Source organism: Dicentrarchus labrax, unplaced genomic scaffold (genome assembly GCF_905237075.1).
Source record: "Dicentrarchus labrax unplaced genomic scaffold, dlabrax2021, whole genome shotgun sequence".
Lineage (NCBI taxonomy): Eukaryota > Metazoa > Chordata > Actinopteri > Moronidae > Dicentrarchus > Dicentrarchus labrax.
The window spans coordinates 12120280-12145177 of record NW_026136720.1 but is presented as its reverse complement, the minus strand read 5'-3'; the positions used below and the strand labels follow the sequence as shown (position 1 = coordinate 12145177).

The window sequence follows — 24898 nt, the reverse complement described above, 5'->3', positions numbered from 1 at the left end:
ATCACTAATCCTACAGCACAAACTGTGTGTATTACATGTATTAGACAAAACGTTATAGTCTGTCTGTTGTTATGAGGTTGACACACTGCAATGTTGTAAATTCATTAAAAACATGTTGGTGTATCAACATTTTTTCTCATGGTTACGAAGTTAACTGTAGTTACAGCTTCACATGAGCGCACACATTTCTTCATTAATTTACACAAAGACATTTTCAGATTTTATATTACAAAAAACAAAAAAAAAAGATTTAAAAAACCTCTGGTATCGGACCAGAATCAATCCGTGTCTCGGGACAAAGCACTAAACTGTATAACAGCGTCTCCATCACGTACTCTTTTAAAAGACCTTGATATGATGCACCTGGTCCACTTTGATATAAACCAGCCCAGCACTTCTGAAAGTTGCTTACCAAACAATTGTAACACATAAATCAATGTGCAGAGAATATGTCACCATAGGAACGGCCACATTAGCTTGACAGAAAGTCAATATGACATGTCTAACAGAACAGGTCCATGCCTTACTGTTACCTTCTGTTGAATACACATGCTATCTATATATATAAAAGTAACTAAGCATTACAATCGCTTCTGACCAGAGCTGCTGTGATCCTCCATGACGAGGTGCGAGACTGGTCAAGTGACAAGGGGGCCAGTCTGCCTCCTCGTCCCTTAAGACTGACCATGGAGACACCGGGAGGCTTGGTGACAGGCCTGGACCTTTCACAATCAATAAAACATGCTCAATTCCCAGTGTAATTACTGGATCCTGCACATCCTCCTTGCTCTCTACTTGTAAGTCTCTGTTCACTCCACATACGCTGAGGCATTACTCCCTTAACTGTTGTCCTATATAAAAGGTAACATAAAATTACATAGTAGATTTATGATGCAGGATTTACCTAATGAACAAAAAAGAGGCCAGTGTTTTTCTGCTCATTTGTAATATAATAAAACTGTATCAACTAAATCTACTATGATCTGTTACGGCCTACATCTCAAATGTCTAAATGAAATATGATATACTAAAGGTTTTTTTGAAAATTCATGCTGTCTGATTTGTGTTAAAGAAGCACCCAATGTGTACAAAAGCATGTCTCCACTTCTTTGAAGGTGGTGGACAGCAGCCAAAGTCTTGAGCATAGCCGTGACAGTTGCGCTTCCTGTGCAAGGCAGCATTAGCCTCAGTATCCTACCACAGGCCGTGGGCAGACAAGACTCAACTTCCTGCCCCTCCACTTCCTGTTATTCAGGACCCTTCTACATGCCCTCTGTGGGGGAGTCAGAGGGAGCCGTGGAGAGATGGAGAGGAGGAAGAAAGGGAGGGACTACCTTGGGGACACCCTTCCCCTCTGATCCTTCCCCTTATTACAATCCTGACTGTAAGTCCGAGACTAAACAACAACAGAGGCTCATCTCTTGTGGCTTCACTCTGTGTGCTTATTATGTTTACTGGAAGGATCATTACACAGGCTGGACGACGTGCACACGCGGCTCTCAGGCACTCACTTTACAATTAGTAGGCAGAGACCTTTCCTTGTTATTCAAACACTCCACCAGTTACATAAGAATGAATCACAGCTCTCACAACACAAGTTAATATACGTTGAAACAACATGATTATGACAGACCTACATTCCTGATGGGATGGAACAGCCACATGTAATCTGATGTGCATTGATATGGGGATTCTGTGAAATTATCCATGACGACGTTCTAAAGTGTATCGAACTCAAAGTGTCAACATAGTGGCTCAGATATGATTAGCTTCTGGCAGACTGAAGAAATAAAGCGAGGCAGCCTAAATCCACAGTTTTACCGATTTGTTTCAAAAGAGCCTTGACACGAGCGCGGTAGGAAATGAACATCCACCTCTTTGTTCTTGCTTTCATCAGGAGGTGCTGTACCTGTAAATGGGGCTGTTGGCCTGAGGGGAGTGGAGGCAAGCCAGCCCTCTCACGCTCTCTCCCTCTTCCCTTTTGTGAGAGTGCGCTTATCTCCCTCTCCAGCAGTGAAAGGCAGGATTGTGGCCCCAGCAGCATCACTAGTGTTAATGTCTCCTGATGCTAATCTGACACACGGCTGATCCCTCAACAACCACTTTCTCCATCCCCTCTTTTCAACCCTCCCCCTTCTTTCTGTCTCTCTTTTCTTGCTTGCGTTTTCTCATGATTTCTTTCTTTCTTTTTCTTTCTCCCTTTCTTTGATCTTATGTTATACATTCCCTCACCTCAGTTTCCAAGGCAACTAATGAGATATAATTAATAAGAGCAATTGCAAGGGCATGCGAACAAAAAAGTGAAAAAGGAGGCTCTGAGAAATGTAGCAAGAGGTGGGGCAGTCTGCAAAACATGGACTTTCTGCAGCACTTCCCCTTCCTCTGTAAAGCATTGCTTGGGGTGACATTTCTCATACCAGAGAATGATTTAAATACCATTTAAGGGAGAGGGTAAAATGATTACAATATGAATACCTTGAAGGTGTTGAAATAAAATGAAATACATATACGTACAAAAGAAAACCCTGCAGGGCAAAATCATGAGATTTTAAAATTAAAACTGGTAGATGTTTCACAAATTGCTTACAGATTTAGGGCCATGTAAGGAGGTCACCAAGCATCTTTCTTGTCTTATTTCATTTCATTCCTTCATTAATATGCGTCCTCTACATATTAAATCAGTCTAAGCCTAACTCAATCAAGTAAGATATAAAAATGCATTGTTCAAAAGGAGACAGTGACCTGCACAGTAGGGACAGTCACAAAGCCAGCAGTGAGAGACTGCACTGAAATGGCAGCCAAGCAGACAGCGAGTGGTTAATCTGCCCTGATGACTGGTAGCTCAGTGCAACTCTCCAATGACCCAGCTGTAATCCCACATTGGATCAATGCAAGTTCAAACAATCCTCCATGCTGCTAGCACCTTGCTTGGGCTGGGGGATGGTGCTGTAAGACAGGGACCAGGAGACAGAAAGCTACTTATCACCTCCAAAATGACATCAAAAGGAAAGAAAACCCCACAGGATGAACCTGTTTTCACTGAGAGAATGTTTCAATGCAGGCCACGTTACACAGCCGACTGAATGGAAACGATGTCCCTCTTCTGATAAATACCAAAATTGTATCTAATCTACAAAATATGAATGGATATAACTACCAATAACCAAAGGACATCATATGCTGACAGTATTACCAGACAGACATCCTCTATCTCACTCTCACAGTACTGTCAGGGGATGAGAGGACTATGCAAGGTGACTTTGACTAAGTGCCTTGGGGTTTCATGAGAAAAACGCCATTGACATTACATTAATTTCATGTCTCTTTTTTAACTGACTTAGTGCCACAGAGCCCTGGATAGCAGGAAAAAAATGAAACAGACATTTGTGCATTAGCTTCAAGGCACAGGCAGCAGGGATCGAGAGGCCAGGAAGACAACAGTGACAAATAGCTGACATGATCAGCTAGCAACTTTTTCCCTACTTTAAGAGTCATTCAACTGAGGGACGGGACTTAGCAGCTCAACGGAGAAGCATAAATGTTAGTCACAGAACTTTCCACTGCACTTTACGTGTGTTTGGGTTTGATAGCAGGTGTGTGTATGAAAAAGAGACAGGAAGAAAACAAGAGAGCGAGAGAGGGGGGAAGGGAGGGAGAGTCAGACAGAGAGAGTGGGAGAGAGAAAACAGTATGACTGTGTTAACTATGTGGAAAGATGTAAGGGAAACAAGACTAAGAGAAGCACCCCGCGCCCATCCCATCCCACCTCTGTGGTAGTGTGCGGCAGCGGCGTTGTAACATAATTACTGCTGGGACATTTCTATTCCCAATGATCCATTTGCGTCAGTCAGGTTTTCGAGCCCAGCCAATGAATGGATTCTCAGTTTCTCAAGGATAAAGAGATGACCCTCTCCTAACAGTTATATCCATTTCATGTAGAAAAGCTACTCTCCTCCTCAAGGTAAATCCCTTGATGCATATTTGAGTGAAACTTTTATGAACAAAGAAAATGATGATAACTTCCTTGATGCAAGCGCAGGGTGATGAATTATGTCTCATTAAAAATTAATGCGCTTGACGACTACGATATCATAGAGGTATGGTACAGTTGCTGAAGTGTCCTACAAGCCCAAGTTTGTGCCTCTAAAGTATTAGCATTACATTCGAGTCACAGAGCTTCCGAAGTTTCTGAAAAATAATTAGCGATCTTTGAAAAAAACCCTGAAGGTCATTTTTCAACACAGTTCTGATGGTATATTTCCACAATTTTTCAAGACTCTTCTTAACATCTGGATGGGAAAATATCCCATCAGCCCAGCAACAAAATTAATTTTTCAACCGTTTTCCAAATTTAAAACATAAACGTGCTGAAAATGACATACATCTTTGCTAATTTCGTTTTATTATCATATATTGATGTTTTTTTCCAATATTCTATTCATTAAGGTTATAGTACTTCTCACAGTAGCACTGAGTAAACCATCATTGTGACCTGAGAAACTTCTCTATTAGGTTAACCTCTTGACCCTTACAAATAATTTCTAATCAGCCAATCTACAGTATGTCACGTTATAGCTCTAAAATGCAATTGGCAGGACTAATGGCTAACTACTCACTTCATATTATCACCAGTGGTTTAACAAACTATGCCTCTGAGGAAAAGCCCTCCATCACCAACATTCCTTATGACAGTATGTCAGTTTAGCAAGTCAATGTCTTGACATGGCACAACATCAGTATTCAACACTCTTTATCAACACTTCCTGTGTCACACTTCGCTCCTGCTAATAAAGTTACATGTTACACATCCAAGTTTCAGTCTCAGTTTAACTACTTTCATCCCTTTTTTGAGGGTAGGTCAAGATAAATTGTTCACTGGTGGAGATAATATTTATGAGAAAATCTTCATTTTTCTGTTTTTCTAACACAGACACACAAACACAAATACAGTAAAACTAATGCATGCATGGTCCTCGAGGTTTAAAATTTGCATAGCATTACAGTGTGGTGCTGTGGTCTGATGTGGTGCAAAGGCATGTGTCCATTTGCATGGTTGTCTATCATCAGATGGACTTCTCACCAGGGAACAATAATAATGCCAACACCATAGGGAGCAGCAGTCCCCCCCCCACCCTCCCAGGGAACCCTGCGAGCTGTGTTAAGTGCCATGGAAGCCTTTTGATGTAGCACAGACCGCAACTCAGAAATGGTAAACAGCAAAGATGAACCAAGATCTTCCTCCGGGGGGAATCCACAGTGTAAGGATATTAGGGACGTCATGCATAATGTGTCTCAGCAGCAGCACATTTACTCGATCTCAACACATCTTTGGAAACACTGTGGATCCAGATTAGACACTGAGATTTCAGATACTCAATTCTCCCCCGGTGTTTGATGATCAGCAGGCAGATTGAACTAAATAAATAGTGAGCACTGCAGAAAGACAACAGTTTTTTGGTACACATACATGTAGTCCATATTGTTTAGGATTATAGTTACTGCTTGCCTACAGAGAATGTCTGCTTTTAATGGGAAAAAAATTAAAAAGCTCAGAATAAATATTTGATTTTCTCTTCCCATTTTATCTTCCACTCGATGCCTCTTTCCCACAGTGTTCCATTACATAAAAGGTTTATGCAATCTGAGCAGTGAGGATGACCATGAGTCATAACAACAGAGAAAGGGGCTAGCTAAAGTCGCATTGATTTTGCTATCTTACAATTTTATGTTACAGAATTAGTCTGTTAATGATCTCACACGGGCCTGTTATTCACACATTTCATTTCATGTAAAACATTTCAAATAAAGCCACTGCTCACCCATTTCTGAAATTACAGTGTGACACATGCAGACGGCAAGTGGCTGGAAAATGTATAAAATCTAGATTTGTGAATGTCTGTCATGGGGTTTTATGTTATTAGGTTTCTGTAACATCACACCGAGCAACAGCTCTCATTTTGAATATTCACTGCCTGCTTTGTGAATGATGTGTTTTAATAGTAAACAGGAGTTTCAATAGAAGACTATCCTGAGAGCCCTATGTTGATAGGAGGGGATGGGACAAAAATGCCATAATTTCTTAATTAGCGATTAAAGTTGACTTCAACCTGAATTTTTTTTCTCTCGTCTATCTCTATTTGAAAATCTATTGAAATCAATGAACAGCATCCGCAGAGCAAATAATCTAAGGGGTATTTCTGCAGCTACAGCCCACAGTTTCTCCCAAATCAGATGATGTGTGCTAGCTGTCACATGAACACTGTGTGCAAACAGTGTGATAGAGAGAGAGGGAGACAGACAGAGAAAAGGAAAGAGAGAGAGACCCCCACAGGCCCTGCTGCTCGCCTCTCCAGGAATCTTTTCAGTCAAACTGTTTGCTGATAGCCTCTGGTCCCGAGTCCCAAGGCCAGCGGCTGCTGATGGATGCCCCTCCTCTTCTCAACCCCCATATACGTTCGGAACACCCCTGGCAGTTGGACCAGCGACAGAGGTTGAGGGGAGGAGGGAAACAAAATCAAGAACAACACAGTCTGACATGAATACAGGCTGGCAACAGCTCACTGGTGGAAACACTACACCATTCTCAACTAGATTTGCAGCCCACAGCACACAGATGGAAAGTGGACTGGGAGAAAGGGAGAGGACAGACGGGCAGACGCACAAACAGCGGGCAGACTCAACACCTCACTCACAATCACAGTCACACTATAGAGAGCTGGGATCTAGAGACTGGAGATGCAATGACAACACTTTCTGAATGCCCTTGATTTTAAAAGACCAGTTTTAACTGAATTGAAAACATTTTAATAACAAATATGGCGTGCTAGAGTGCAAAGTTTTTGAAACTGTGACCACTTCAAGAGTTTAGGATGCCATGTGAACTGTAAAAGCCTAAAGATGGTATCATGGCTTGTAAAAGTGAATCTTGACCCGGCTTACACTTCCCCTTAAGTGGCCATGGTCTTATCATTCTGAATCTGAGCACACAGCATAAAAACAATGTACAGTACTGTATCTTGGGCCTAATGTATAACAGTTTGGAAACTCGTGCTCTAGCTAAAAACAACATGCATAAGGCGTTGTTCACGCCGCTAGAGCTAAGCCCCTACAGAAGAGAGGAAACAACTTTGAACTACAAGTCAGAGCCCTGCGGTGGACTGGAGCAGCTTCCAGATAGAAGAGGTGGCTAGGTCACTTCCCTTCCCAGTTCATATGGCTGATGTGTGCTGCAGAATAATGGGAGGAATCACATCCTCCCCAGCTGTCCTGGTTCACAGGGCTTCTCAGACAAACAGAAAAACAACGATATTGCAGGCCAGGCCTCCTTCCTGCAGCTCGGGAGGCCTCCAGCTGCAGGGGATCCAAGTCTTCCTCCCAGCAGCTACTGGACTTTTGGTCAACGTGTTCGCTATAGGAGCTGTGACACCTAGATTTCACAGCTGTATTCAATACACCAGCCATTGATAAACTCTTCCATGGACTTTACTTCTCGCTATCTTGGGTAACATAATGGGAGGCTGGATTAAATGGTGATAAAGGCTGTAACTGATGTTTGAAATTGCCCTATTTTAGCACTCACAACAACAACACAGTAAACAGCCTCATCACACAGAGCTTACCAGACTTTGAAGAAAGTTTACTTTGCACATAATTCAATTGTTTGTCTGTTTGCGATGCTTCTAATCGACTCCATACAAAGCCAGAGTTGAATCTCCAGTGAGAGATGCTTTTTAAGATCTACAGTAGAACATCAGGAATTCAATACAGTGGGGTATATTAGCAATCATGGGAGATCTTTTGATCTAGTAAATTAGATTATAATATATTCCTTTGATTTATGTTTTTTTCAGAGTCTCATTAAAATTCCGTTAAAATGCAACTCAGCAAAGAGATGTCTTTCTTAACTTCCTTTTCATCAGTTTTGCTCTGTCCATGATTCAACTTAATTATATCACCACAGTACTGTGTAGCAACATAGTCACTCACTATCATTGCATTTCCACACAAGAAAATTTATTTTTCATATAAACAATAAGAAAACAACCTAAAGAATAATGACTAACCAAACCACAGGACACACACATTTGGGTTATATGTCCTCTAAGTGAGGCCCACTCACTTTTGAGATGATGCACAGTGCAATACTGCGGTTTCTCTTGCACTCCAGAAAGCCAAAGAAGAAGGCGGAGGCATCTTAGAAAGGTGCTAAATGACTTGACTTCTCAAAGTCATCACCTTTGCTCCACCACATGCTTCCACAGTCTACCCTCCCAAACCACAATGTGCTATTCTTTCTGCTTATTAAAGAATGTGGCACATCAAAACTTAACACAGAACAATAAATGATGCATCGAGCAGAAGCTAAAAAAAACCCAACAATAATTAGAAAATACTAAATAGTAACTAAGGTGTTATTTTAGGATACTAATGTGGTTACAGTGGCTATATAACATCATGTGTTTGTGTATTCAAACTCACAATCAGCGACTGGTATGGATGTGGTGTGATAGACAGACTAGGATCATAGTGGCGAAAGAAGATTAACAGCAGATTTAGAGTGCAGCTCTGCTTGAGGATCTTCCTGCTGATTCTCCTGTGTGGTCCAGGTTGAAAAGGTGAAGAGACCTCCAGTCAGGCCTCGTTTGGAAGAGCAGGGGAGACAGGAAAAGACGGCGCGGCCTTAAGCTGCTCTGCCCCGCTCAGCAGCACATGTGCTGAGTGAGCCAAACAAGGTGGCTTACCACCAGAGGTCTCAGTCAAGGGCAGGACAGTTGAAAGGTCACTGCTAGCTGTCTTGCTATACAAACAGTGCCTCAGCAAGTAATACATTCACCCTCTGAGCTTACATGAGGCTATTAGAGGGCCTAAACAATACTGGAGAAATTTACTTATTAGATATAAGAGCTATATGTTTTTAAAGCAGTCATTTATGGTATTTTAAAAATTAATAATGTTCATAAACATTGTTTAGACAAGCGTACATAATATAACTATAGTATGAGTTCTATCAATTGATTCAATGATATCTGACAACAGTGTATGCACTATATTTGAATGTTTAAATGAACACTCCTTTAACTTCCACTGAACCACTTAAGTCTGGTAATATTTAGCAGGTTTGTGTTGTCTGACACCCAGTGCCAGTTCACACCCATACCAGCGGCTCATGATCACAGCATACACACGTCCTGTCTAACACGGGCAGCGCATGCAAACATCACACGAAGAGAGAGGCCCGGAACTTAACCCAGGACTGTAGAAGTGCTAACCAAAGGCCCACTGTGCCCTAATTAGCATTAACCAAGCTCAGAAAGAGAGAGGAGAGAGAATTTAAAAAAAATTGTCTCTTGAATTGAAGCCAAACTATCAAAAGTTTTCTGCTTTAAATGTATAGTTTAGGTCTGATTAGTGGTTTTCTACACAACAACAGCCAGCTATGTGTTTACAAAAAAAGAAAGAAGCACAAGTCTTTTCTCTTTAGTCTACAAGGGACAGTTTACAGTTAACTGTGGTCTAAAACATTATCCGCCAGGCTCAAAATTCTGCATCCAACCTCCAGGTCTCACAGGAAAACGCTGGAATCTCCATATTGATGATAGAGCTCCAATAAACAATGAATCATGTTACTAAGATGCTTTTGTTAGTGAAGAAAGTTGAATAGTTACAATGTGACACTGAGTATTATCATGCCACTTATCTTTTGAGTGATCATAAAAGAAAATCTTTAAAAAAAGAAAAAAAGCACCATAGTAGCAAAAATCTGGCAAACAATTTGCCGAACAGAGAAAAAAAGAAGAGAAAAAATGTGTCTTCAATCACCTCAGTAGGTTTGTTGGTCAACTTACGCAAACTTTCTGATGTTTCAGTACCTTATTGTAACCAAACCAACCGAGAAACTATATTTAATGTTCACATTCTTTGCCAGAAAACTCAACTGTATCTTAAGTTCACTTGAAGTTGAAAACCAGCCCTGTGTAGATGCCAAAATAGTAAAGCATAAAAACATAAAAAAAAAACAGATTCAGTTATGTGAAAAATACATAAAATAACCGTAACAACCATAATTCCTGTAATGTTATAGCTACATTTGCAGTACAAAAGAACAGCTTGGCTTACCAAACAATCAAAGAAACACTATCCTCTTTATTGGACCAAGAATGTTCAGTTTCTGTCTCTTATTTTTCATTCAATACATCCTTGGCTTTCAGATTTCTGGTGTTTTTGTCCTCCTTGGAAAAATGTCCTGGGAGGAGGAGAGCGGAGGAGAAAGACTTTCACTCAGTGATTCAGCGGCATCGTGTAAACGCCAGCATTCTCTTTCTGACAACCAGCGTTAATTGCAGATCCGACTCGCCCACACACTCCACATTTCTCCTGGAAGGAGAAGCTGAGACACTGAGATTGAAGTGGGATGAGGAGTGCAGTAAAAGATGCTGCAGCTGCCCGTTCCTCACACCGTCACCACCTCTCATTTCTCCCTTTTCCACTGAGAACTTGTGCTAAGACACTCACACGCACTTACGTACATTTATAGAGACATGCAGGGGCTCACAAACATAACGTAACAAGGCTAAAACATTTAATAAACAGTGGTAGTCACCTTGGAATATTATCCATCTAGCTTGCATTACTACATCATAATATTGCTGATTAAATGATACAGGGTGGAATCTAATAGATATATTATAAAACATCTGAGTGTGTGTTTGCTTAATGGTAGGACATTTGGGGTCTCTGAGGTTAAAGCAACAGTTCACCGTATGCATGAAGAGGCCGTTTATGATGGCTCTCTCAGGGCCTTCACAGACATCATATTCATTCTTTTGACTAATATATGACATAAATTGTTAAAATGATGTTCAATTCAGCCGCGCTGAAAGAATCCTTCATCCACACATTAGACATAAGAGCTCACGTGATGTGGATCATGAGCAACAAGGCCCATTACTGGCGAGGCCTGGGGCAACACAGAAGCTAATGACTGCAGATTGGAGGGTGCTTTACTGCTTTGCTTTAGAAACCACTGGCAACTAGCTGGTATGGTAATGTACAAGCCTTCAGAACGGCGGCAACAGTGAGAAATACTAGTATGCTTTAATACTGCTGCAACAACTCATGCCCCTGAAGAATTACTTTAACAAGTACTACAAACAACCTGTACATACATGTAAATAAACAATACACAGCCTTTAAGGATACTGATACACAGTTTGAAGTTGCCCCTCCACAATATGCTGGATTTAATCCATATAAAATCACAAAACACACTTTACAAGTTGCAACCAAAACTTTTTAAAAGACTAAATTCCAACAAATATTAACTTGTAAAAAAGAGAAGTGACTAAAACTTCAGGTTATGCTGGTGGTATTTTCAGTTACAACTAAATAAAAACTACCATTTATGTACAATATTAATGAGACCTGTATGGTGTGGGCATACACCAGAAACACTTGAGAAGGTCAGGTTACTGTTGGCCAGCGCCCACTCTGGCAGAGGTTAAGGTCAGCAAAGATCCTCTCTCACCTGCTCTGTTATCAATCTGCCGATGCAGCTTATGTTAGATGCACTGCCCCGTAGCCTGTCACATTAAATAATAAAAAAAGTGGGGGCTTTAAGTTATTATATTATGTAGTAAGAAGTCTATCAAGACAACAATTACCTTAATTCACCAGATTGGGTACATTTCAGCTCAACCTTAACCAGTCATCAACCCACATAAAGTAAAAGATAAAGTAATGATTAAGTGGATTACTTTATACTATCAGATATAAGGTCCTGAATCACTGTTTATCACGTTAAAAGCGCCAAAATAAACTTTAAACCTTAGGCTTGATGTCATGCAACTGTTTGTCTCCTCTTGTATAAAAATAAAAAATACATTACAGTATGTTGTACAAACAACACCGGTAACAACATGTATGACAATAACCAAGTGTAGTGATGTCATCGTGCACGGGCTGACCAGCACCATCTAGATTTCAATGTCACTAAAATCGAGGCAGTTATTAAAACTGGCAACCTATGTGGAAAAGTCGGAATATATCCTACTAAATGATGATTTATTATGTTTTTAAGTTAAAGTAGGTTGGATAAGGTTTAGATATGATTTCAGAAGTTGCATATTATGCAAACATAGAATTCGCTGCCAAGTCAATATCAGACCTCAACTTCTATTATTCCCTGTGTGAACTGTAGCCTGCTGTTGTTGCGATGGCTCAACAGTGTTATTATTACACACACATTGATTACTATTTTGCCCAAACGATGCGTCTGTTTTTACAAAGTACAGTTCCAACAAATTCACACTTTCGATCCCACGACTAACTGCGGTGGACTTTTAGGAGTCACAAATTCACCAAAAAAAAAAAAAAGGAACATCTTAAAGGGCCGACAGTGAGTCTTATAACCGGCGTATTGCTGCTCGCGATGAATCCTGTAAAAGTTTCTCGCGATTGACTGATATCAACAGCGCGCGCGTCTGACTGCACCCTTTAAAACAGCAATAAGACATTTTACGGCACCAGAACCTGGCTGATCATGTAAACACGACTGGTGTTAAGTGACACGACACGGCTTTTACGCTCAGTATCTCGTAATTCGGCGCGTACTCCGGAGAAGACAGATAGATAGGAATAGAAATATACAGTTAATGTCTCCCGTCTCCCAAATCCACTCTACGTCTCCCTCTTGCGCTTTTCTACTCTCACTCACTGTACCGCTGCCACACTCCGCAACATTGTTTCTATTTCCGTTACTCACCTTTACTCCCAAGTCAGTCGCTGTGTATAGACACTCTATATCGGTGGCTCCAGTGGATAAACGTAATTTCAGTTCACATTTACACGCTGACTGCTATTTTAGGGGGAGCTGACAAACTCAGAAAAGCCAGTCTCCCTCTTGTCAGTGAGAGACTCCTCCCCTTATCTGACGAACTGCCTCTCTCTCTCTCTCTCTCTCTCTCTCTCTCTCTCCCCCCCCCCCCCCCCCACACACACACACCCACACAAACACACACACACACACACACACCCGTCAAAACATTAGAACAAGTAGTAAAAGTCTTGTGTTTATCCCTTAAATGTAAAAACGCATATAGAATAAGGACTGAATTCCAATAGTGTTGGGTTTTATACAGCAGACAACATACTTTACTGACTATCATACGGGCCTCTTCATTGTTGTTTTTTAATATACTGCTGTTGTTTTATTCGTGTCATAATCATTATCATAACTCTGGTCCAAACAGTCAGTCACAGGCGGAACTTAGGGAAACTTTGGCGGGACTAACGAGCAAAAAGACAACTAACAAAGAAGAGCGACAGTCAGAAGTAGAGACGGTAATAGGTTACTGAAGTAGTATCTGTTTTCTTATTAGATCTGGACCACTACTTTCTCCTCAAATTACTCGGCTCAGCCTCATCACATTAGATACATTTGACGTCATATCTCTAAGACAACAGCAATGGAATTTGGTCTAAAGGGCACCTCGTGCAGCCAATGGGAGTCTGCAGCGTCTGTCGAGCGGCCAATTAGAGCGAGGAGGCGGGACCGTGCTCGACTCGCATATGAGCATGTCACGTGTATGTGCAGGATCAGAGGAGGTGTGGTGCCTCACCCACCGGACTGTGTTTCTTTTTTTTTTGTTTTTTTATGTACTGGCATTTAAAAGCAGGTGCGAGCGCATATTCTGCACAGTTATTATCTACTGTTTCAATTATGTGTTTAATGGGAATGAGATGAACGTGTGGCCAGGTTTTGGCAGGGTTAACTACATGCACATGGGCACTTATTTTGAAAGAAATGTAACAGTTTAAACCTATTACAAGTTAATAGGGCTAGCTGTCCCATAGGGCTTGAATACAGTGTTGGAAAGTAAGTACATTTACTCAAGTATATAGTTTACCTCAGTATTTTTCTGGATTGTATTATCTGCTATTCCATACTTTGACTCCTCTACAAGAAGGGAATATTACTTATGTCTGGCAGCTATTTGATATTGCAGATTAAGATACATAAAATCCTAATTTTAGATTAAAACAAACCAATTTCAACATCAAGATGTTTCATACATAGTTATGCAAAAATGACAGTGAAAGGGGTCCTTCTTAATGAGTGATTTTACTTTTGGTAGTTTAAAGGTCCAGTGGTTAACATTTAGGTGGATCTGTTGACAGAAATGGAATATTATATTCATAAATATGTTTTCATTGGGGTATAATCACCAAGAATCGTAATCTAGAAGAAGCCTTTTATATCTACAGATGGTGCAGGTCGCCATGGAAGCCACCATGTTGAACCGCCATGTTTCTACCATAGCCGAGAACAGACAAACCAAACACAGGCTTTAGAAGAGGACGTTTGCGTTTTTTGTGTGTTTCGCGACCCCCACAGTTTCTCCTATGTGCTTGGAAGGGAAGGGTGCAGGCGAGGGAGTTGCAATATGCAACTACACCACTAGATGTTGCTTAATCGTACTGATCTTTGAAGTACACTTTTCTGATAATAATAATAATATTTTCACTTAATTAAGTCAAATTCTAAATGCAGGATTTTTACTTGTAATGAAGTCATTTTACATAATGTTTTAGCTTCTTAAATAAAGGATCTGGATCCTCTGCTTTACCCACAGCTTGAATCCAAAGTTTACCTGACAAATCATATGGAACTCGGAGGAGTTATAAAAGCTCAACAGAAGATTTACACATTAGGTTACTCATGATCTTATAGTAAAGTCATGTCACATTGAGTTCAAATGACTGCTTCCGTATCATATGACATCATTATTTAGGTCACAGGACACATTACTGATTACTGCAAGTGTCATTTGAAAATTTTAAACTACAAAAAGTCACCAGATCATTTCAAAATGAATCACTTTCTGTGCTTTAGAAATAGCAGTCGTAGCAGTCTGGTATCTCTGCAGACAGAATCAGCGTTTTGACGGCACCATTACCCTAGCTGAATAGTAAAACAATGCGTGATTCTTTAGACATCCTCGTCTAATGACATACTGTTTTATTACTGTACACCGTATGCTCACTAATGAAGGAAAACGTTTTCCACAAAGTATGGCTACTGCTGTATATAGCTAATTTGTATTAGTCTAGTATAGCCTGGTCCCTAGTGTATTGTGCTACCTTTTTCCACCAGTTAGTCCCAGTCCCAAAGGAAAATGCTGTGTCTAGTCTTCCTTATCCCTCCTGTTTCCTCAGGGCTCTGGGCCAAGGAGTCACAACTTGTCCTTAATGGCTCTTAATGCCCATGCAACACAGTTCCTGCATTACTAACCACACCTCAATATATATAAGTTAAATTCACAATGGTAACACTCTTCCTGTGTCATAGTTTATAACAACAAACTGCAATAATTGCTTGAAGTTAATTAAATTTAGCATGCATTATACTGCTCTTGGCTCTTGGCCATGCATTGGTTTAGGTTAAATGAGGGCATGCTTCATGGCCACATGAGGCAATGTGGGCTGGCTCTTCCTGCAATTTGCTTGAGCCTTGGTCCACTTTTGCTGTACTGAGCACGATCAGGCTTCAGAGGAACAATATTTAAGCAAAAGCACCTAGAAATTACACTGTACACAGACTAAATGCTAAACAAAAAGGGCACTGTTCTTATTCTGATAGCTATAGTAATGCCTTATTTATATGCTACTCTTTTCTGCTTCATGCACACCAGTCCTTTATATTGCACCATAGGACTGCAGCTACATCATAGGGCGATGCACTACTTATTATTTGCTTGTTAGGTAGCTTTTGTTATTTGTTGTCTGTTTTTGTTTGTTTTTTTATTTATTGTGTAGTCATCAGTCCCAAATTTGGCCAGGTTTTCACTGAGAATAGAGAGGCACTTTATTTTATCCATGTGGTAAATATACTGTAATACAGTGATGCCAAATTCCTTTCCTTTATTATGTGGGTGGCTCAAATTGCATTCCATGGCAAAAACAAAACATTTGGAACCCAAAGCTCCTCATATGTTACAAAATGTACCACAAAATCACTGATTTCAAAGAGAGATGAGATGAGAGAGATGTTGATGGACACCAGCTGAAATATCTTGTCTTCAAACCCTTGCCCCAGCTCCTCAGGCTAGTTACATTCATCTAAATGTCCAAAAAGATCTGCTTTCTGAGATACTTGTATTTGAACTGGCTTTCTAAAAACTTAGCACTCATTCACCTTTTCATGTAATCTACAGATCAAGATATTGGCCATCATTAATAGTGCTGTGAGTGTAGTATTCTAATAATTAAGCAAAATATGGTAAGTGTTTGGTTCATAAGGCTTTTAGCAAAATTGAAGTACTATAGCATTAAACAACTTAAAAAAACGACTGCTAGCAGTTGGTCACTAAATTGTCTCACGTGCATCTCATTCTGCTCTTTCCCCTGCATTAGACAGTAACAATAGTTGTGACAAAAAGGAATTAGACAGAAACAGTCCCCAGCTGTTTTCTTGGAGTGTTTTCAGTCAGAAAAGTTTCTGCTGTGTAGTAGTTCTTAATGAGTTCAGGCTGATGCCAACTGACAACAGTGTGGATCCAAATTGCTCTCAGCATCTCCTTTAGCAGCACTTTTGTGTGCAACATACACCCCTCCCATCTTCCCAAAGTGATGCCAGCCACAAAAAAAAGTCATGTTAGCAAAAACACAACCAACACTTAGGTAGAGATTTACATCAGCTTGTTAAATTGCACCTGGACATGATGCTATAGTATATGTGGTGATAACTTCCCAAATCCACATAATCACACAAAGGGTAAAATCTTGCATTAGATTCATTACATAAATCTTGAAATGACATAGGTGTTAATAGGCATCACATTTCCATCATGTGCAAGGAGTCAAGACCTTTCCTGGCACCTGAGGCTCACCTGTTTGTTGTTGTTGCACAAATGCCTTCACAGAACCTGCTGTTCCAATCTTCAATTTTTCCCCCTATAAATCTTGACTTTCTCTGTCTCTTCTTTTTCCGTTCTGTCTACAACTCTTCGTCTTCTTTCTGCTGCCTTTGTTTCACTCTGCCCATTGATTTACCTCAAAGCCAGACCAGCTGGCTTTGGATGCTTCCCTCCGAGCCCTAAGAGCCCCGTCTTCACACCCTGTTCCTCCTCTTTTCCCTTGGTCTCTCTGCCGGCAGAGAGCAAGGGGTGCAGTGGTTTGAAGGGTAGGACCCCAGATGGACATAGACATGTCGGGCATGCGTTATGTGATGGGGCTTGGCTCAGGGCTCTCTGGACCAGCCACAGCTGTCAGTCATAATTCCAGAAGGTGTTAAGGATTTTTTCTTCCTCTCACAGAAGAGAAGAATGCAAAAATGTAGTTTCTACAACATAGTGAACAGTTTTAGAGAAAATTCTTGTAAGTTTTTAATGGGATTCTTCACTGTAGTCTGATTTATGGTCTTCATAGAGCAATATTCTTTGGACATTCTTTTTTAAAACTTTATTTAGGTTAACAATTTTCCAAGTGATGTAGGGTTTAAATTAAGTGGGAAAACTTATTTTGTATGACATAGTAATAGTGATGTATTTCAACCAGTTGCAGGGACATGCCAAATAACGGTTTGTTCCAGCAAAGGCTTTGATGCACGACAGCTGGCATTTCCAACATTGCACCAGACCACAAATAGACCCAGACACTCTTTCTCTCCAATTAAAAAAGAGACTAAAACACGCGTCTCATGCAGCGAGCTTTATTAGGCTATATAAGTCAAGTTTGATCTACAATACGATAGCCAGGAAAGAAATAGATGTTTATTTTGTAAATGAGAAAAGCACAAACAGATCACTGAGTCACACAATTTTCTGAGATGGCAATCTGACCACCAAGCTCTGAAATAACATTTAATTATCTGAGCCTCATTAAAACAGTCTTTCTGAAAAGCCCTCAACACCCCTCACCAACCCCTGGTCCTCCACACTACACATCCAGCCATGGGACAAACACTGCCAACAAATGCCATGCTGTGGTTTCAGTGACTTTTGAGATAACGATTCTGAAGTATAAAGTTACCCATTACATACTCTGCAAGGTCCTTACATAACCACCAATTGGGTTTATTAAATAAATGTCCAAGTAGTTGTTATAGTAAATTAAGTTGACTGTACAAAAGTATACAAATCAAGAAGGGAAGAAGGGTTATTACAGTAAAGTGCTTAAAAATGTGTTAATTGATTTAATGAATGGTTTCAAAGTGTTAGACCTCTCCATCCACCGCGATTTTAATCATATTGATGTTGCAAAACTGTTCCAACAAAGTCGTATCTGAGGAGACCGCAGCACTGTGTTAGATAATCAAGATCAAGATCTAAAAATACTTCATGTCTCACAGTCTGGATCTCTTCTCTCATTACCCACTGTAATTAAAAGTAACCAAGGCCTGTCGGCTCCAAATAGCATACGATAGCACACAACTGTTAATGTGAAGGAATGACACTTGAAATGAAACCCCTCATGGTATCAGTTCGCTGAGGAAAGTGGAGCAGATAACACGGAGCTATGAGAGCTCCAGTGAATGTGGGTCAGTGGAGAGGTTAGGTCCAGTTAGGTCAACTGCAGTCAAATGTTCTTTTGCAAATCAAGACAATGCAGTTGCGGTGTATTTGTTATACAGGTTTAATGGTAGGAATGACTTCTCAAGGGTTCTGTGATGTTTTTTTTCTTCTTTTGTTTATATCTCACTTCTGTACAACTTTGACACTCTGCAGTAGGTTTTGTGGAGCGTCTGTGCTCTTCCTGAGGCAGAGAACGACAGCATACAAAGGCCCTTATGATGAGATGATGATCTCTCTAGAGATTCCCAGTCTCTTGGGTTTCTGAAAGTATTCTTCTCTGTTTATCGCACTGCTGAATGCTTGTCAACTGCGAGGTGGAGTAGCCCGAACATCCATCCTGTCTTGTTTTGCTTGATGGGCCCTCTTTTTTTCCTGCAGATGTACAGAGATTCAGATAATAACACAAGCTCTTTAATTATCTTCAATATTCACATGAGCCTATAGCTCCATTTATAAAACGTAGTCTCCATCGTACGGAGCTCATTAAAAATTGAACAAGGTCAGGAATGAAACTGCTCTTACCATTATTCATTTTGTCCCTAATTTCAAGTATTATTTAATTAATCACCTGGAATGACTCAAATAATTCACAGTGTCAGAAGTTGCTTGGTAGTATTAGGGGATTTCAAATCAGTATATTCAACAAGACACTTTCTCTAATTTCTTCCTTTTTTTCAAAATAAGAGCCAGTTGTACATTTCTGTGGTTACATTTACAAAAAAGAAAGAAAAGCAACATTCATGATGCCTTGATGATGACTTTTCTGGATTTTAGGGGGTTAAAGTTTGATGTTATATTAGGCATAACTATCATGTTGTCCTCGTGCATTTCACTGCTGGCTAATTTCACAGATTTTCTGACTTGATGATTGCATCATAAGCAAAAACCTTCTTGCGTGTGTATGTGTGTACGTGTGAGTTTCTGACATCGCCAAAGCCAGTCAGCAGGTGCCATCACTTCTCATTCCCACCACTTACAGTGTAAAGACATGTTGAGGATGAGCAGGATCAAGGGAATGTGTGGGAGAGACCAAACTAATTTCTGCCTTTCAGCCAGTTCTTCTTGGCATTTTAGCCACGATTCTACCTCAAACTGATAATGTAATTCAGCTTGTCAGACTGTAAAGCAAGAAAGCTCAAGACATCTGAATATACTGTCACTGTTTACCTGTAGGCAGCATTTAGGAAAGACACAGTGCTCTCCGTTCTGCTCCAAAATATGTATTTTTTTAACATTAGACTTTTTTAACTGATAGGTGGAACGTTGATTAGGCCTGAAATATAGTTTGTAGAATACATTTTTTTCACATCATGTAATAGAACTAACTTTAGTTGTTGCCATCATATTTTCTGAATTGCTACACTGCTGCCTTTGAACACTTAGCCCAATATTACATGCATATTCCCTTCACAATGCTCTATTACTGCACGGTTGATTTCTAAAAACCTACCCAAACGCACAATTGTAGGTAGTAGGTGCCCAGTTCTCACTAAGCATTATGACTCACACCAGGCATAGAGCAGCTATCCAACTCTAATCCACAAGAGATAATTTGGTATTCATGTTTTACAAATGTGCTTGAGAAAAATCCCTAAATCTTTTTGGCAAGTGCAGTCGAGAAAGTCGTGCAAGCATGTCATCCACCATGAAAAGGCAACGGGATGGTTGAGTAAAGCAGGGCTTTGTCTCCTGAATTCAGCCTGAAAGGCACTGCCATCATCAGCTTTCTTTGTTGCAGACTTTGTCTTTCCAGTATTTTACTGGTTTCTCAAAGGTAAATAGAGGCTTGACTCAGTGGGGCACATGCAGTTTTCCTACAACAGGTAATAAATTTGCGTGTCAGGCCTGCGCGTCACAGATTAAACATGCTTTGTTTGGGATGATTTATGAGTGCGATGTCGTGCTGGGTGCACTTGGCTGTGAGGAGCTGAGGGTTTGATGGTGGTGAGGGGGTAGCAGGTGGGGCGGTGGGTTGGTGAGTGTCAGATTTGTCTTACAGGAAGACTGATCTGTAGCTGCTCCGAGGGTGCCCACTGCAACACACACCTCTGTCATTAATCACACACAGCCTCGGAGTACAGAGTGCTTTGTCTTCTCCTCCTCTCACACCAGTGCTGCAAGCTGTCACCATCCTGAGAAAAGCTTACTTCAGAACTATCAAGAAGTAAGAGCAACTGTCTGTGCCTTTCTGAAACTGCAGGGTATATAGAGTATGTATTGCCACAGAGAAAGTTATGAAGTTGCAAAACTAAAACAGGACCCTTTACTCATTTTCCTTGTCACGGTATGGCAGCTGTTGCATACCATTATCTTTACCAGTCACTGAAAGAAAAAAAAGTATGATATAAAACCAAAATATCCTTATTGCATGTATGAGCAGTTGGATTAATATGTTCTGGTCTTTGTCTAGCCATTGCCTGACTATAATGTAAGCACTATTCTAGTACTCTTCCTCCTTCAGAGAAGGTTACCTAGATCTACAGGATTAAGATCATTCACTATCCTTACAAAGAAACAGCTGATTCAGCAAGCAGCACAGCTAAAAGCATGTTGACTTATAATCCAAATACAGCTGACCGCTGATGCCCCACTTTCCACTGATCTCACACACTCCTCACTGCTTTCATTGTGATATTGAATTTGAGGTAATTAATCCCAGCAGTTGTATTGAATTGGAGATCTTCTTTGACGGTGATTTTTGACTCATAGCTGAACATCAAGAGAAAACATTGTGGGCATTACAGTACATTGCATTACATTGTGTACAGTATGTGCTTTCAACCTAAATAGCAACAAGAGTCGGATGAAGTGCATCACTTCCAAACAAACGACTAGAAGTGTGTTGCAAATGAGACACTATACCTGTATAATCTCCAAGATATAGTTTCCCCACTCGCAGGTTGACGTCATATAGCAAAAGCCCATCAAATCCTTGTCTGACACAAAAACCTCCCTTGTAATTTATTGAGTGTTTTCATGGACATAACAGGATAGGCAATATTGTGGCAGGATGTTTATGAGACTCAGAGTGGTGAAAAAAGCACAAAGGAGATAAAACTTGTTATGGTGTACAGTAATGATGGGATAGAAAGAGCACAATAAGCAGAATAGTACATGCAAAAAGGACAGGAGGTGAGGAGGAGTCCATTCTTGAGTCTCAAAAGTTTGAGTTAAATATTCAGAGAAGAGGCAAAGCAGAGAGCAGGGCAAAGCATAAAACAACAACTGACTCCTTATACAGTACAGACTCTTATCTAAAGCTTTTCTGTGTGCATTTTAATGGAGCAACTGCTCACTGAAACTGGGAAATTTTCTTGTCAGAATCTATATTTTCTTCACACTCAAATATGAGCTAAAATTTGCCATCCACCCTAGGCATCTCATAAACAGTTAATTCCTGAATGTAACCCTAGGTGGTCAGGAAGGGGAATAACGATCTGTCAAAATAGAGTTCAGGTCCACAAAGCATGCTTTCAGTGTGGAGGGCCAGATATGTGAAGTATATAATTGCATGCACTGTTTAACATTTATTACATTCAGTACACCATTGCGGTTTGTTTATCGTAACATACCAGGCAAACAGAGTTAATGTGTGCCTAAGCAAATATTTGCAGCACTATATCAAATTCAGCTACCAAATTAAGGATATCAGAGAGGCCAAATGGGGTCGTGTGTGAAATAACAGAGATGTTAGGCCATCCGCTGTTCCACACACAGATTGCCCTATCACACGAGTTGTTGAAGTGTTTGCACACAGAGCTTTGCCGCCTGCGGGCTTATATATCACACTGTGCCTTATTAAGAGCTTTAACAAAATCTGGCTTTCAGTAGCCCCCCCTTAGTCACTGCTCTGAGGGCAGCAGTCTGAAGGGCCTCGGTTAGCTCACAGCCCCGTCTAAACGCCCAGTCCCCCTAACCAGATTGGGGCAGTGTACATGTGGTCGACAGATAAAAGGCAAAGAGTGGCGATATCATGCATGTGATGTATAAACATAGCATAATTGGTTTAAATTGATGTGCTTCTTCCTCTAAATGGCATAGGAGATCAGACACACTCAGCTTTATTGGATGTCATGGCTGAATATTATTCAGTTTTATTTTTCATCATATTGAACTGCCTTTTTAGATGTGCACCACAAATTCCTTCACATTATTCCAATAAAAAAGTAATAAAAACATTTTTTCTCACAAAATGTCATTTATTAACCCGATTTTACATTAACAAGTTCTGATAACCACGAAGAGAGCGTGGTAATGATTTCATGGTACAAGTTCAGCTGTCAGACAGACAAGCCATTTACTTTTATGCAAAAGTAATGAGCAGTGGTCCAAGAGAGTGAACCACTGACCCATAAATTGATTATCTCCAGCTGCACACTGACCCACTGAAATGACTTCACTGTAATCGTTGAAAGTTATGATGTATTCTGGGTGTAGCCTAACTATTGCTTCAGTCACCAAAATAGGGGACTCAATTTTATTATAGCATGCTGGGAATTCCCCTCCATTTCCTCTTGCTCTTGACCTCCCACTCTCCATTGTGTGTGTGAGGAGAGGGTCTGGGGCCGGAGTAGCCCGAGCAGCTCTGCCAGGCTGACAGATCGGCCCGTCGTGCCCTCTGCTGCTCCGTCTGCACTGCGGCTCCATTGTTCTGCCCTCTCAGGCCGAGCCGCAGGGCAACTCCTCACCATTGTGTCTGACAGACCTGCAACCTGATACCAAGGCAGCAGGCGCCTGCCTCCGTCCCTGTGGAACACTGATGCAGCATGTATGTGTGTACATTAAGTTTTCATTACATTTACACAGGCAAAGAATTGCTACATTGCTAAGATTTGTGGTCATAGTGTAATTCCCATCATGTCTGTCTAACATGTTTTAAAGAAAAGTGTGGATTAAGTGTGAAAAATATGTGAAATATAATCAGGCACTTCAGAATACGAACCATGCAAGTAGTTCACTATCACACAAGAAAAATGAACACGATCCAGGCGCCAAAGGCACACGAACATACCTGGGACTACAATGTAATAGGACGTATGTCTACAAAGGCCCAATGCTTCTGTTTAGTAGCAAACTATACACTCACAGTCACATCTTTACTGCAACAAGAGGAAGACTGACATCTTATCTCACCTCCACAGAGAAATGGAAAAACTGAGCCTGAAGAAGCCTATAGTGCAGACACAACACAACAGCCTATACACATCAAAGCAAGCCCCAACCAAGCTGAGCATGCCGTTGTGTGTCACTGAGGAATAGTCCTCTTTTTATGTAACACACAGATGATTAAAGAGTTCAACACAGCAAGCAGACTAATGACTCCACTGGGTTGCAGGGGAACTCAGGAGAGAAGAAGGCAGGGCCTCTGGAGAATACTTGCCGAAACAGGGATGGTTCTAAAATATACAAATTTATTCATCAGAAAGCAGTCTTTTTATGTCATCGATGTGTGCGTATGGGTGTGTGTGCAGGTGGCAGAGAGTGAATGTGAGGAAGACAGAGGGGGAGAGAAGATGAGAGAGAAAAAGAGATAGCAAGTCTGATAGTATCAGCCTTCTGTGAGCTAAACACATCAAGCCACCGGTAACAACCACCATGAAAAAAAACTGCAACTCTGCCATAATGTTGGCTTCACTTTCTGCATCTTCATTTTTTCCTCTAATAGTATAATGGATATTTTCAATATCATTAATAACTTATGTGACCACTCAAACAGGTCTAAATTCACATTTATGGAGTTTTTGCTTTTTCCTTAGTTGATCATACATGGTCATGGAGGCTATAGTATGTGCATGCAGTAGAGCCAGATTTTTTTTTTCCAGTGGATAAATAGACACCAGTGAGTCTCTTGTGAGAGGTGACAAAGTGATGAATGGTTGTGGTGTCTCTGGGACAATGTCATATCATGTGAGATTAAGTAAAAAACAGTCTTCCAGGATAGAAGGTGCAAAGTTTGCTCCTATATAATCAGGTACACAAGGATAAAACTTACACATCAGCAGTTGTTCTGGTCGGGCTAATGTCTCAATAACGCAAATAAATGTTGGATTTCATAACACTGCATATTAATTTAGCAAAGATTGCGTAAACAGCCCTTAAAGGGACATTGTGTAGGAATTTCTCCCATCTGAAATTGTTTTTTGCATTCAAACGAATAGTGCTTTCTAGTGCCTCGCGTTTTCAAATGCGTATTGCAACTACGGTAGCCGTTATGTGCCAAGAATCCTACCTGTCGAGGAGAAAGCAGGCAACTTCAGCGTCCCTTTGAAAGTCTTTCTCCTTCATTAGCTCTTTCCACCTGGGAAAAGCTACCCCGATGTTTACCCTCG

At 40.6% G+C, this 24898-nt stretch overlaps 1 protein-coding gene across 10 annotated transcripts in view; it reads right to left on the bottom strand.

The window, feature by feature from the left end:
• mef2aa (myocyte enhancer factor 2aa) overlaps positions 1–17146 on the bottom strand; it is a 59339-nt gene extending 42193 nt beyond the window's left edge. For 5 of the 10 annotated variants that reach the window (XM_051382556.1, XM_051382558.1, XM_051382560.1 and 2 more), the window contains exon 1: positions 12761–12928. The gene's annotated coding sequence lies outside the window, so the exon portion shown is untranslated. Of the gene's footprint in view, positions 1–10116; positions 10265–12760; positions 12931–16886 lie in introns of those variants that run through there. The other 5 variants (XM_051382554.1, XM_051382555.1, XM_051382552.1 and 2 more) reach the window with 4 other exon arrangements.
• Between the last annotated feature and the right edge of the window lie 7752 nt (positions 17147–24898).